Raw genomic sequence first — 621 nt, 5'->3', positions numbered from 1 at the left:
CGAACAAGGTAGATTTTGGGAGGCAAGACTCTAAGTCCACTGAAATTAAGAGAAGTACTCTCTTTGATTTCAGTGGGCTTCACATCACACCCTTCACTAAAGTGTACCCTGACAGCCTTACACACTCCGTTTACTGCAGATTATTTGAAAGAAAGTAAAAACTAATGCAAATGTCAAGAGAAAAAAACCTAAAAATTAAACAGGTGATACATACCTGCTGAAAAACGGATGAAGGAGGTAGCTAAGTACCCAGAGGGGTTTGGGAGGAAAAATGCAGGTATTATTTGAATAAACATGTTTAAAATAATGAAATGTATCAAATATACCTACAAGATGTCCAGAATGCCAGTGAAGGGTTTTGATTATAGCTAAATTCCAAACTACAATATTCTGTAATTTGTCATCTGAATACTTCAATACAGAAATTTCTGAGTCCTTAAATGGCAGGATGAATTTTCTCCTTACATGAAGGAAAATACAAAAAGGGGTATACCTTCCTATATTTTCAAAGTAGGTTTTCGTTTAAAAAGAAGATTGGTATATAGAATTAAGTTAACCTCATGACTTATTTTCCCCACATCTGTTTTGCATAGTGGTTTTAGTTTTAGGACTCCCCCCCCC

Source organism: Athene cunicularia, assembly GCF_003259725.1.
Source record: "Athene cunicularia isolate RWA chromosome 10 unlocalized genomic scaffold, athCun1 chr10_part1, whole genome shotgun sequence".
In the NCBI taxonomy this organism is placed as follows: Eukaryota; Metazoa; Chordata; class Aves; order Strigiformes; family Strigidae; genus Athene; species Athene cunicularia.
Note: the sequence above shows the minus strand (reverse complement) of the source record.